This window comes from Penaeus monodon, chromosome 15 (assembly GCF_015228065.2).
Source record: "Penaeus monodon isolate SGIC_2016 chromosome 15, NSTDA_Pmon_1, whole genome shotgun sequence".
NCBI classification, from domain to species: domain Eukaryota; kingdom Metazoa; phylum Arthropoda; class Malacostraca; order Decapoda; family Penaeidae; genus Penaeus; species Penaeus monodon.
The window spans coordinates 41,507,132-41,507,331 of NC_051400.1; the positions used below are offsets into that span (position 1 = coordinate 41,507,132).

Consider the following 200-nt stretch of genomic DNA (forward strand, 5'->3'; position numbering starts at 1 on the left):
TAATGTGTCACTTTATCCAGTGTTTGTTCGCATTGCCAGCGTCATCCCTGTTTACACATAGAAACCAATATCATCCAGTTTTATTTTCGTCGCCAGCATTTTCCGTCCTTCTTTCTTTCTTTGGCTTTTTTGCCACTGTTTTCCTCTCGTGTTTGTGTCACCCAGTTATTCACTAAGGCATATGGTCGATAAAGATAAGG

At 40.5% G+C, this 200-nt stretch overlaps 1 protein-coding gene across 1 annotated transcript in view; it reads right to left on the bottom strand.

The window, feature by feature from the left end:
• LOC119582182 overlaps window positions 1-200 on the bottom strand; it is a 2,751-nt gene that overhangs the window by 2,418 nt on the left and 133 nt on the right. The window lies entirely within an intron of this gene.